This window comes from Canis aureus, chromosome 2 (genome assembly GCF_053574225.1).
Source record: "Canis aureus isolate CA01 chromosome 2, VMU_Caureus_v.1.0, whole genome shotgun sequence".
Classification (NCBI taxonomy): Eukaryota; Metazoa; Chordata; class Mammalia; order Carnivora; family Canidae; genus Canis; species Canis aureus.
Window position 1 is genome coordinate 69,202,933 of NC_135612.1, and position 12,865 is coordinate 69,215,797.

General features: G+C 47.9%; 1 protein-coding gene and 1 long non-coding RNA gene across 2 annotated transcripts in view; one reads left to right on the forward strand and one right to left on the reverse strand.

Annotated features, from left to right (window-relative positions):
- Window positions 1–419: 419 nt before the first annotated feature.
- On the reverse strand, window positions 420–4,450 carry LOC144290951 (uncharacterized). The gene is made up of 4 exons (XR_013358423.1): window positions 3,423–4,450; window positions 2,417–2,544; window positions 1,755–1,863; window positions 420–1,132 (listed from the first exon to the last, which is right to left on the reverse strand). It is a non-coding gene; the product is annotated as an uncharacterized LOC144290951 (long non-coding RNA).
- A 4,084-nt stretch (window positions 4,451–8,534) lies between these two features.
- The window catches only part of HS3ST1 (heparan sulfate-glucosamine 3-sulfotransferase 1), a 30,542-nt gene continuing 26,211 nt past the window's right edge, over window positions 8,535–12,865 (forward strand). Inside the window, exon 1 of the mRNA XM_077878165.1 lies at window positions 8,535–8,677. The gene's annotated coding sequence lies outside the window, so the exon portion shown is untranslated. The remainder of the gene's footprint in view (window positions 8,678–12,865) is intronic.

A 12,865-nucleotide genomic window follows, 5' to 3' on the forward strand; every position in this document is an offset into this window, starting at 1 on the left:
ACCAGTCCTTGGATTAGGGCCCATACTAGTGACCTCATTTTCACTTAATTACTTCCATAAAGCCTCTAACTCGAAATAGAGTCACATTCTGAGGTCCTGGGAGTCAGAACTTTGCCTCTTGAATTTTGGCATTGGCACCAGGGAACTCATGACACAATACAAGTAAACATATTAACCTTCTAGGTATTAGGATACAGACATCTTTGGAGGTCATTGTTCTGTCTCTATTTGGGTGCATGATGGAAGAAAAAGTGTGGAGAATTTCTACATGCCCCGCATGAATGGCATGTCCCACCTGTGAGGGGACTAGAGCTGGCCTAATCAGAGGTAGAATAATGTGCTCCGCACAAGAAACAGCTCCTATTCTCAATTATTCCAAAGAAAATAAGCTAGTTGTTTGATTTTCCATGGGGCCCACTTCTTGCTGTGTTTTGCCAGTTCAACATCACTTGCTTTTCAGGTGAATGCAAGTCAGATCAGGCAATATTAACATTCTGGATAATAGCACCATCTGAATTCAGGGACAGAATTAATATTTTCCATATGCAGCCACTCAGAAAACATTGACCTGCTATGTGCTGCACAGTAGCTGTGTCATCTTACCTACATCTCAACGTACTGCATTCTGCATAAGTACCATTACATTTGTTTGTTTTATTTTTTTTTAAGATTTATTTATTTATTCATTGGAAAGAGAGAGAGAGAGAGTTAAGGGGGGAGTTGGGAGAGGGAGAGAGTCCTCAAGCAGGCTCCCTACTGAGTGCAGAGCCCCTACCAGGCTGGATCCCAGAGCCGTGAGATCACGACCTGAGCAGAAACCAAGAGTCTGATGCTTAACCAACTGAGCCACCCAGTCACCCCACATTTGTTTGTTTTATAAAGAAAGAAATGAGTTCAGAGCAGACACACCAATGGACTGGACTGGCAGAGGTTTGTACTCAGCTTTGCCTGAACCCAAAGCTTTGCTCTTTAGAACTGGCCTTCTTTGTGCCCCTGTGATTTTTCAGGCAACAATGAGTTTTAGGGCAGATGTTGTCTGTTCCCAAGAAGAATTGTTCCCTTAAAGGCCCCGTAATCCAGAGGTCATTCAGGTGCTTAGGAAAGGAGATAGGGTTTGCTGTATTTCTTCTTTCTAAGAAAGAAAGGACAGGACATCTGACTTAGTTCCTTTTTGTAATAACAATGGATATGGCTTCAGTGTGTACTATGTGGAAAGTGGTTTACAGTTAACAAGAGAAGAGTGTCTTCATTTCCCCCCCTTTAGTGAGCAAGAAATGGAAGCTAAGTAACTTGGGTGAAATCACAGAGCTAATATTTCAGAACCCCAGCAACATGATTCTGGAACCTGCCCTCTTGGGATTTGTGATATCTACTGAATTCTGGGGAGGTTCATTCACATTCTTTTTCTAAGTATGAATAGGGCTAAAAGACAGACTATGAACACAATAGATTTACAACCACCCCAGGAAAGACCATGGCCGTGGTAATAATTAGAGAACAGGACAGGACATAATGAGCTCTGATTTCTGGCAAGGGGTACATGAATCAGCAGCCAGGAAAGAAAGGAATCAAGGGCATTAATCAGTTTTGGGGTTTTAAACTGGCCTCAGAAATGGCACCCCTCTTCCCTGCCCATGCAACAAAGACTAGGATGAATGAGAGCCCAGTAAGTCTGGTCTCACTGATAGAAGTGAAGCTGGAGAATGTAACCATGTGAGAGCCAAAAGGTCAACACCAGAATGGGACGCACTTACCTGGGGAGGGAGAGACAACCCTAGACCAGAGCAGATCTCTCCAGCTGGGAGGACACCTAAGGAACAGTAAAGCCTAGCAGGTTGGATGCTCTCTGCAAGCAGCTTGCTCCTGAGAGGAAGAAGGGCAGAGCTGATGAAGCATCTACAGGTTTTCTCCCCAAGTTTGCCAGTAAGTAAGTCCATCTGTCTCCCTAGGCAGGTAGAGTGTTCCTGCCAAACACTGCCACTTCTAGAAAGAGGGGAATTCATAAAGGCAGGCCAAGGGTACATAAAGAACAAGAGCTGGGAAGGGCATTAGAGCTATCATAGGATACCCAAGACAAATTCTGATTTCCAACTGCATGACGACTGTGTCCAGCTCACTTCTGATCTCCAGGGCTGGCAGAGAGTCGGAGCTATAGAACTCAGTGATGCTGAAATGAATGAGCAGGGACACCAGTGCTGAGGTTGGAGGCACCACAAGAAATTCAGGGCCCCAAGGTGAGATCAAGTATGCTGGGAGCTGCATCTCCATAGCAGCTTTTGTTTTTAAGGGCTGATTGAATGTGGGGAGAGAAAAACAATTATACTGAGAACTGAGCTTTTTAAGCTTAGCATTTCATTTTGTCAATTAGTTTACTAAATGCAATTATAACAATACCATGAATATTGGATTTAAATACCTTATGGATAGTTAAATTTCTAGAATGTAAGTACATTTTCAAGGCATGAAGAGGAACTCAGATCTCTGCTTCTTCATTCGGAGATAAAATACAAAATACACTGGAGACCTCTTCCTAGTTGCATAAAGCTAACACATGCAGTAAAAAGAAGAAAGAGAAAATTATATCATGAGATGGAAAGAAAGCATAGAAGGACTTGATTTTGACCTGGTTCTAAATCCAGCATTGCTAGCTCTGAGACCCTCAGGAAGTTATTTAACTTCTCTGCATTCATATGAAAAATAGGGATAAAAAGAGAATGCATTCAAATTGCCTAGCCTAAAGCTAATCAGCAAATGCCATGATTTTTATTTACCTCTACATACCTCTTCCTTGTTTCCCATACTGTTTGATGGGTTTTCCTAACTTTGTACAAGTCAGTCAATTTTATAGCAGTTTACAACAAATAGTGCTACAATAGATTGAGATATGCTAAATTGATCACTTAAAATATGAAAGCCTATATATATTTTAATTTAAGAGTTAAATTGTCTGAGCTTCAAAGCATGCTAGGAAATACTACCATCATAAAGGAGGGGCTCTTATGAGTGTCATTGTAAACCTCTTCATAAGCACAGTATTCCAAAAATCTGGGGAAAGAGAACTCTAGCATCTTTCAAGAGATGCTTGCTTTGGCTGGGTTTTAAATCTGGAATCAAAACAAAACTTAGAAAAGAGAAGGCAACCCTGTCAGTTTTTAGGGACAATTGGGCCGTGCTGGAAAACTTCAGGGGGTACTCCCAGGGGAGAGAGCTGCTAAGAAAGGTATGCTGCTTGACGCTGACAGTGGGGAGGATGTGAGAGTATGATAGTCACAGTCCAAATGCTCCCTGGATCTCCCTAGTGTTCAGAGAATCAGGAGCTCGTGAGAATCATCCGACTGAATTGTAATTTTTCTGTTCATGCATGTCTGTGAGCTCCTTCAGGTAAGGGATTAAATTTTATACTTCTCCATAAATATACCTACCACAGGGCTGCTCTATGGGAAGGACATAGCCAGCACCCAGTCGATGTTTCAATTCAATTGGTGAGGCTGGAGAGAAAGGCCAAGATCTTAATTTTTTAATTTTTTTTTTCCTGAGAGTTGAACTTAACAGCGTCCTTGAATAAGGCCAAAAAGAGAAAATCAGCAAGACCTGCTCATCAAAGCATCGGTCAGCTTTGGTCCCAGCAAACCTAAAATCAAAGGGAGTGTCACAATTTCCCACTGCCCTGAAGGCATTCCAGCACGCAGCAGGGCCTGATAATTTGAAAGAGGGGGCCATTTCAGGCTTGCAATATTGCAATTTTTGCAGCACAGATGTGTGTGATTTGGGGCAAGGTTTGACACGGGATCAGAAATAAAAGCAATATGTTATCTAGGACTGTTTATTCAACACAACAAATGGACTGCAGAAAATTGCATTTATCATACCTACTTTATCTGAATCAATTAGGCATTCATTCTATACAATATCGCCATCTGCACAGAGCCAGTCACAGGACCCCAAGGTACTTTCAGGGCCTCTCAAAAATGTTTTAACTTCTTTTAGACCTTTCAAGCCTCAATACATATGGAAATAAATGAGAATAATATATTGGTCTTTATGTCGATGCAGTCATGAAATTTAATTTTTAGTTCATTAATTAATTTTGAAGCCGAGGTCCCACAGAGGTCAAAGTTATAACTCAACCCTGCAACCACACATGCAGAGAATAAATCTAGTGTCATAAAGGGGATAAGCATCCTGTTTTCAAAAAAGCATAACATAATCTACTCATCATAGATGGGTGGATTGTTTTTAAGGATGTAGGTAAAGTTGGGAGCTGGACAGGCTGGGGGAGGGGAGAGGCAGGAGATGGGGGCGGTGAGTCAGAAGGAGTCTTGATCCTACATTTTTTTCTGGATTTGACCCTCATTCTCTCTCTCCCAAGCTGGCTGCTCCAGCTAATTAGCAAATCAAAAGAAATGGAAACAATTCTAGACCTGAGCACAATCAAATTAGCTGGAGTTATTTGAGGATACCATTTTCACACAGCGTAATCATGCTCTCTTTGTTTTGGTCAAATGAGTGAAAATCATCTTTCCAACCCAATGCCCGCCCTCCCCCACCACCTCTTGCCCAGCCAGCTCTCTGGATGGTGGCATTGCATATCTGTTCTCATCAGTTTTGCACACGATCTTTTCTATAAAGACAGGAATGCACAATGTACAATTAGACAACACCTATCAAGCTTCTCATACAACAGGGACTTTTTAAAAATACATCTGACTTTTCAGATGATTCAGCAGTAAGAGCCATTAGTGCACCATCTAAATCAGGACTTGGAAAGTTTATTAAAATTGGATTTTTAACCTGATCCCAATTTCCTCTGCTTATAAAGAATCCCATTGGACTCCTTAATATTCATGCTATTAACCTGAAAGATTCAAACTGTCATTATGAGAGGAAAGACTGTACAAGGTAGGTAGCCCCACAGGCAGGAGTTACAGATAAAATCATAGTGAGCCCAGGCAGGTAGAGGTACTGTGGATCCTGAATATCTTCAGGAGAAGCAGCTCTCTCTTTGTCTCTCTCCTTTTCTCATAAACTCCCTCATCCATGACATATTTGGGGAAAGAAAACAAACAAATAACAAAAGCAAATATAAGCAAACCATTTAATTACAGAGAGCACTGGACTAGGAGTCTAGTTCTTACTAGAATGGTAGCTGCCTTGGATAAATCACCTCTACCCCTAGTGTCCTAATTACTCCCACTCACTCATAACATGACTTTAAACTTCTTGTGCCTAAAATAATAATAATAATAATAATAATAATATAAATATAAATAAACTTCTTGTGCCTTTGTTTTCACAAAATGAGGAAATCATATAGGCACCTGGATGGCTCAGTTGTTTAAGTGTCTGTGTATGTTTGGCTCAGGTCAAGATCCCCAAGTCCTGGGATCAAGCGCTGCATCAGGCTCCCTGCTCAGTGGGAAGTTTACTTCTCCCTCTCTCTCTCTCTCTCCTGCTTCTGCTCTCTCTCTGTTTCACTCATTCTCCCTTTCAAATAAAAAAAATATAATCTTTATTAAAAAGAATAATAATTTCTAAGAGGGTTGGTACAAGGACAAAATGTATATATCCTATAATCCATTTTGCAAGGACCTGGCCCAAAAGCCTTGAATGCAGCCCAGCTGGTATTACTGATTGTTGGTTGAACTCATAGCTCATTTGTTTTTGTTTCCATTTTATTGTCTCAGCCTTCCTCTTCTGCAGAACATAGTTTGTAACTTAACTGATGCCAATGAGTTTCGGTAAAGATGGGTTGTGGGGGTCAGTCTACGTTCTCCTTGAGGTTAGATTCTCTGCTTCTCTAGGGCAGTGCTGGTGTCTTCACTGTCCACCTCTTGCTCAGTACTGGCATAGTGTTGAACACATACTAGGTGCTCAACAAGACTCTGGTATCTTATGATATCAGCAGCATACAGATCATCTATTAAAACCCTCTCATTTTCCACGTGATGACACCGAGTAAGAGAGTCTTAGGCCACATATGTATGAACAGCAGCCATTCTTCAAGTGGACCACCACCATGTCTCCTGTGAGCCTCCATTCATACACTGACAGCTCTGAAATGGAAACACATCTGGCCTAATTCAGCAGTCCTTGGAAATTGTTACAAACTCTTTTTTTTTTTTTTTTTTTAGGAGTATACCATGTTTCAGACACCATGCAAGGCTCTGGGGAGACATCATCTATGGCTCTCATCATGATTGTGCTGCACCCTCAAAGTGTTTCTAATGTAGTGGGGAAGACAAATCTTTAAGCTGATGTTGTCAATACAATATCCGTGTTGTTACAGCAGAGCTGAGTTCTGGTGGCATATAAATGCCCAGTTAGGAAACCTAACTTATGCCCAGAAAAGGTCAGAGGAGGCTGTTGAAGAGAAATGACAAATGTCTTGGCAGAGACATAAAGCTAACTATGGACGAAAGAGCCAAATGATACTTTCTTACTGTCTAAACATAAGAACGTTGATCATTGATCAATGAACATTGCTAAAATTAAAAAAGAAAAATGACAGAAGCTAAAAATGCAGTCCTCAAATTCTTAATCCTTTGCCCCATCTACTTGGAGCTGCTTCCTGCAAGTGAAGCTTAGAGCAGAGACTCAGGGCTGGGGCCTAAGTTCTAGTTTCTTTTCAGGACTCGTAGTAGGGAACTAAGCAGCTCAGTTAACCTGTTTTTGGCTCCCAGCTAACGGAATCACTGCCAGCCTCCCTTTGCATCTGGCAAATGAACAGTGGTCTGTTGCATGGTCTGAGTCCATGCAACAGAAGCACTTTGAACTCTCAAGAAAAAGTAATCACACAAACTTACAACATCAAAGCTGCTCCCTATTTTGAAGAACCCATGATCTGCACTGGGCTTAGCTTCTGGTAGGAGCTTAAGGATACCAGTAATTGGCAAGCGTTTATCTCAGACTACCATTTGACCTGCACAACCTCCTACACGATTTTACGCAGCTTCACAGAATGGGGGGGGGGGGGGGGGTAGTGGTGGGGGAGTAAAATCACTTTTTTTAAGCTAATATAAATTTAAATGCTGAGACTTTTCAAAATGGGGCTTTAATGTGACTTACAAATTCATATATATATATATTCATATATATCTAAAATACACATATCAATATTAGTCTGGCTCAGAGAAGAAGACAGGGTTACAAAAACCCCTAAAAGCTTATTTTCCAACACAAGTCTTGGTCTTGGCTTCCCAGATGCTATTGGTCTTATCAGATAGCCAGAAAATGCTGGTCATTGCTTAGCTTTCTAAAAGGGCAGTAGGTAACAACACATGAGCAAAGGGGTCGACTTCCTATGGCAACCATTCCATAAATGGCAAAGCATTTTTATACCGAGCAAGATTACTGGCAGATTTCTTTTTTAAAAAGTTAAATGACAAAGTCGAATTCTTCCAAATATTTACCTTCCAATGTTTAAGATATGGAAGATCTACTGAAATCTCACCTAAAGTAAATTACTTTGTTTTTCATTTGGCAATTTTTTTTTTTTTCTCTTTCCTTGCTCATTTCCTCCTGTCGGCTGGCCTGCCTAGGAGGGCAGCTTCCTCGGGCTCGGTCGGTAAACGGGGCAGCGGGCAGCGGGCAGCGGGCAGTCGGGCCTCTGTAAGGAGATCCCAACCCCACGCCCCTGGACATCTGAAACCTGAAGTTGAACTACTTGGAGGCTGGTCGAGTTCTCCCCCCCAAAACCTCCAGCTACAGGATCGGGGTGGGGGACACCCCCTGCTTCATTTCAGAGCTGACGTTTGCCACCCTGGGGTCTAGCAAAAACCAGAGGCGAACTCTCCGCGCTCTCCCGGTAAATCCGCATCCACTCCGGGGCGCGAAGCTGAAGGGCAGGGCGTGCTCGGTGGCGAGCCCGAGCCGGGGCGCTCGGGACCCCGCTCCCTGCGCGGGGGGTCCGGGCCGGGCAGCCGTGTGCGCTCCGGGGGCCGCTCCGTTGGCCTCCAGGGCGGCGCAGGGGGCACGCGCGCCTAAGGTGGGCCACCTGCGGGGAAGGAACCGGGCGGTGAGGCCGCACGGGCAGGGGCGCAGACCGGGGACCGCGCGGGGCCGGGGAGCGCGGGGGCGGGGGCGGCGGGGCTGGCGCACGGGCCTCGCCTTCCCCAGCAGGGGGTCCGCAGGGGACCCGACCTCCCAGCCTCGCCGCCCAGGCGTCCCCCAGCCCACAACCGGCCCCACGCTCCCGGCCGCGCGGGTCCCCGCCCCCGGAGCAGCGGCGCCGCGGGGCGGGCGGGCCGGGATGCGCTCGTCCGCTACCTGTCGGCGGGAGGCGAGCACCGGGCGCCCGCACGCCGCGCCGGCGGGACTCGGGGCCGCAGCGGAGCGCGCCGGGCAGCAGTGGGCGCTCGCGATCCTCCGCTGCCCTGCGCGCTCTCCCTCAGGGCCCGGCCTCCTCCGTCCCCTCCTCCTGCTCCTGCTCCTCCTCCCGCTCCTCCCCTCGGCGGGACTGCTCGCCTAGCCTCCCGCCTGCACAGTCCCCGGCGCGCCGGCAGCCACCAGACGCCGCCACCGCCGGGTCTCCGCGGGTGCCCGCGCCCCTGCCTCGGCCGGCCGTCCCGAGGCGCCCCGAAGCTCGTCCGCCGGCCGCCGGTGCTCCGCGGCCCTGCCCATGGCTCAGCCCGAGAGCCGACTTCGGGCGCCGGACCGGCTCGACAGCGGCGCGGCTCAGGTGAGTGCAGCGCGCTTGGGGCGGGGGCCAGCCAGCCTGGGGAGTGGCAAGACGGGGGGGGGCGGGGGGCCCTCACCTGGCGTCTGGGACTTGGAGCGAGCGCAGAGCCCAAGGTGAGTCGGGGCTGGAGCAAGTGGAGTGGATGTTGGGGGAACGAGGAAGGAGAGACCCGGGGTTTCCCATCCTTCTCACCTTCTGCTTGCCTAATAAGCTCTGCAAATCTTGAGGGACTGTTTTCTGTTTTTTCTTTCTTTCTTTTTTCTTTCTTTCTTTTTTTTTTTTTTTTTAATGGACAGACATTCGGGTCTGTGACTTTGTGCATTGGATCCTCTCCCAGCCGGGTCAGGGGGCTCGCTGGTGCCCGCCGCATCTCCCCAGGACGGTGCAGGGCAGCCGGAGCGCCGCGCGCAGCAGAGCCCGGGTACCGCTCCGGCTGGGAACCGGGGCCAGGGATACAGTCAGCAAAAGTCAGTGAGTCGAGAGAGCATCCCGGGGGGGGAAACCGAGGTCTGCTTTGCCTTTGCATTTGGCCAGAGTGGAGGAGAAGGTGGGACACCTCCCGAGGGGCGGGGATGCTCGGGAGGAGAGAGATGAAGGCTACGGGCAGTAGGTCGCCTCTTTTCCGAATGGCAGTTCTACACCGTCCTGCTTTTCATTTTACTTTTTACCTATTGTTTTTTTCCCCTGCGTCTTTCTATTTGGAGCACCTTGGGTGGTGGCGGCAGGTGAGGGTCGGGGGAGGCGTGGCGCCCACCCGCGGAGCGAGCGAGTCGACCCCTCTCGGCCCCAGCGGCGCACTCGCACGCCTGCCGTCTCCAGGTGCGCTCTCCCAGCCGGACGCGGACCGCGCGCTGCTCCCCCTTCTGGCCCCAGCCTGTCCCGGGAGCCGGAGGGCCGGCTTCCAGAGCCGGGGAATAGGATGGAGAAGCGGGGATGCAGGACGCGGGTGCGGGGTGCGCTGGGCTCGGCGGTTGAGTGCCGGCGCTCTGCGCCTCCCAAGTCACCTCCTCCGCCGCCGGGCGCCCGCGCTTCCCCGCGCACCCAGGCCGCTGGCTCGCGAGCGGGGCCGCATCCCTCCTCCACCCTCCACCGTGCAGGACCAGACGTTGCCTCGCGGTGCCTCGCCTCGCGCGCGTCTCGCTCCTCCCCCAGCATTATCCGAGGGCTATTTTTATCCACTACTTGCGAGAAGATGCTTTGGGGAGATTCTGGGGAGGCGACTCCAAATCCACTCTCTTCGCGCTGCGCTCCCAGCAGCGGCACCCTGCTAGCTGGGAGCAGCTGCAAGGAATGACCAAGGGATTGCGGGTGGAGTGTACCGGGTCCTCCTCCCTCGGTCAGCGCTCTCGAAACCCGGCACCGCCCTCGGCTGCGCCGCCCGCCGCTCGCCTGGGCAGCCGGTCCCCCGAGGGGTCCCTAGTGTCCCGGGCTCTTTCCTTGGCCGGCTTCTATGGCTGCAGCCCGGGCGCACGCAGGATCCTTTGGGTCCCAACTCGTGCGTTCTCGCTCTGCAGCCCAATCGCACTTTAAAAGATTGAAATGCAATGATCAGCTTCCACTCAAGGGTTAATTCCAGGAATTCCGTCTTAAAAAGGAGCGGGGTGGGGGGAGGGGGAACTTAACCTAACTTCTGCCTGCCTGTATTTCTAAAGCCCGTCCTTTGGCGCTTGGAATTATTCTTGCTTTCGGCGTTTTCAGTAAAGATTGGGTGCAGTTAGAGTAAGTCTGACCTCGAATAAGCCTGACCTCGTGAAATTCCAGGAGGTGGACGCTTCGGCTGCAAATCCGCATCCCCGTGTTACCCTTTTTTATTTCCAGGGCTTACGTTCTTTTATTCCCATAAAATTGAAGAAGGAACGTGTTCAAATGGACCATTGTGTTACATAAGGTTTTCTCCAGCGCTGGGAAGAAAAAGATCAGTTTCTTAAGGAGCCTTTCCGGGCTTCCGTGGGTCCCTCTAACTCTCAGCCGAGTGTGTGTGTGTGGGGGGTGGGGGGGGATCAACAACTTCGTGACTGCGCACTCACTCCTAAGTCCCAGGAGTTAATTAGGACAGTAGCATTGAGTGAGGGTTGGTGAGGCAGCCTGGTGTAGGATGCACTGCAGCTTTAAGATGGGAATTTTTTTTTTTTTTTCCTTTGGGAAACTGGTGAGAAAGTGGTACGTTAAACTTGGATTTGAGATCTGGAAAAGCCCAGGGGTTTTAGTTCTGTCATTGGGAACCCTGGTATGAAGCGATGAATCCTCCAGCTTAAAGAGGTGCTTTGCACAGCGTAGATGTTCAGAACCCTTTCCTGGGACTCCACAAGACAGTAGAGGCTTGTGCTTTTGTTGTCAAAAGAGGAAACTCCTTTGCTGGAAAGGCCTTGAAAGAACTCTTTGAAGGGAAAGCAATGTGGAAGCTTTTCTTACCTGGAATCACCGTTTGGTGGTGACTGGAGGGGCTGGAAACATGGACTGCTTTTCCCTCTGCCAGGGCATCTACCCAGGGTAGCACATACCCACCGTGAGTACTGAGTCTGTTCTCTCTGTTGAGGCTAGAGATTGGGGAGAGCAACACTAAAATATATTGATGTCCTGATGGAGATGATGGAGAAGTCCTGATGAGTCAGGGCTCAGACAGCAGGTTGCAGGGCTTGTCTCCAAGCTAGAGTCCTTGTTCAGAGAGACAGTCTTAGTCTTGGAGGGGGTGAAGGTGAAGCTGGGGAGTGGTAATGTTCTAGCTGCTATGTAGGAAATGCAGGAACTTTTCAGGGGGTCATTGAGTTGTTTCCCACAGCTTTGATCTATCTTCCTTCAACTCCACCAATGACCCAGTGTTTCCCTCTGAAACTGCCCTAAGTGGGGAGGCTGGCGAGCCTGCTAGCTGGATTTGGAGCCAGCTTCTTGCCCTAGACCCGAAGCAAATTATCTTTCCCTCTCTCAGGGAGAAGATCTCTCAAGATTCTTCCTCTGAAAAATAGACTGAAAGGTTATTATGAGAAAGTGAGAAAATGTATGTGAAGAGCATTTCGGCAATTCTAAAACCCTGGTGGAAAATGTTCAGGGCTACTTAACGTGCTTTTCCTATTGGTCTATTTTAATGTTAATTTTAATTACAATTTGTGTATGTCTGCGTGAATCGCATATGCTCAACTTTAAATGGAGAGGATTTCATATAATGGGCCAGTATCTCCTTGTGATCACCTGAAATCCATTAGTGCCAGGCCTCAGTGCTTCTCAGAATGGTTAGTTTCCTGTTTTCAGAATCAGAGTTAAATTTTTTTAGAGTTTTTTTTTTTCTTTTTAACTTCATGGATTTTATATGTCCTAAGTCATATCTATATATCTATATCTATATAACTATATCTATATGGAGGAAGGGCCTTGATGCTGATTAATCAGAAACGGAAGATAGTTGCAGATGAGCGTATCAGTTGGGGAAAAGTGATACATGATCAGTTCCAGGAGATGACCTGAATCTCCCTTGTCTAAAACTGTCATCAGCATAAAGCACAGGCTCTCATTTTCGGTGGTCCAGATTTGCCCCCAAGACCTAGCTAAGTGCCTAGCCACTTAATAAAGGCTCCATAAGTATTTTTTGAAATGAGTGAATGAATGCTTGAATGGAATCTTCACAGCAACCCTGTGCTGTGCATGGGCAGATGGCATGATTTCTATTTTAAAGATCTGGAATCTGCAGATCAGAAGGAAAGTTAACTGATTCTCTGAAGGTACAAAGGATTCCAGATTGGAGTTCTGGTCTGTCTGTTCTTGTTCTGCTCCGCTGCACTGTTTGCATTGCCTATCCCTCCCCTCATTACCTAAAGTCCTCCTCATCTGTAGTGGACTTCAGCGTGTTGGTAGGTGCTCATGGAGGGACTTTTCAAGAAAGCTCATGGAGCTTTCTCTCTCTCCTTATTGTCTCCCCGGGCCCTGAGCCGAGGTCCGTAGGATGATCTCACCTGGGACCTGGCATCTTGAGGGACTAGCTAAAGGACACAAGGACAGCTAAGTGTTCATTTACCACCCAGAGTCGTGAATCAAGTGGCGTCAGCAGCAGCATGAATATCTCAGGATTTCCCCGGGGTGCTGTTCCCATGGCATGATCCTGACATGTTCCCTGACACTAACTAAGGTTCCCTTCATTCCTTCTCTTTTAACAAGCCTGGCTTTTCAACTTCTAATCAATTCCTAGAGGTAATCCTT